The following is a 288-nucleotide window of genomic DNA, read 5'->3' as shown; positions in this document are numbered from 1 at the left end:
GAGTGCAGGGAGGTCAGAATCCAACAGCATCTGCAGTCCTTTTTGGTCTCGGAATCAGATTTTTGCTCAGGACCCTCAATTTCAGCCAGAAAATACCTGAAATCACAGAAAAACACACAAACTCATAGTAAAGTCCAGAAAAGTGAATTTTAGCTAAAAACTAATAAAAATATACTAAAAACTAACTAGATTATATTAAAAACATACTAAAAACAATGCCAAAAAGCGTATAAATTATCCGCTCATCAGCTGAGTTTGAGCTTTCAGGTATGGCCTCGCTTCGTCAGA

Source organism: Arachis duranensis, chromosome 10 (assembly GCF_000817695.3).
Source record: "Arachis duranensis cultivar V14167 chromosome 10, aradu.V14167.gnm2.J7QH, whole genome shotgun sequence".
Lineage (NCBI taxonomy): Eukaryota > Viridiplantae > Streptophyta > Magnoliopsida > Fabales > Fabaceae > Arachis > Arachis duranensis.
The sequence above is the reverse complement of the archived record's forward strand: the minus strand, read 5'-3'. Positions refer to the sequence as shown.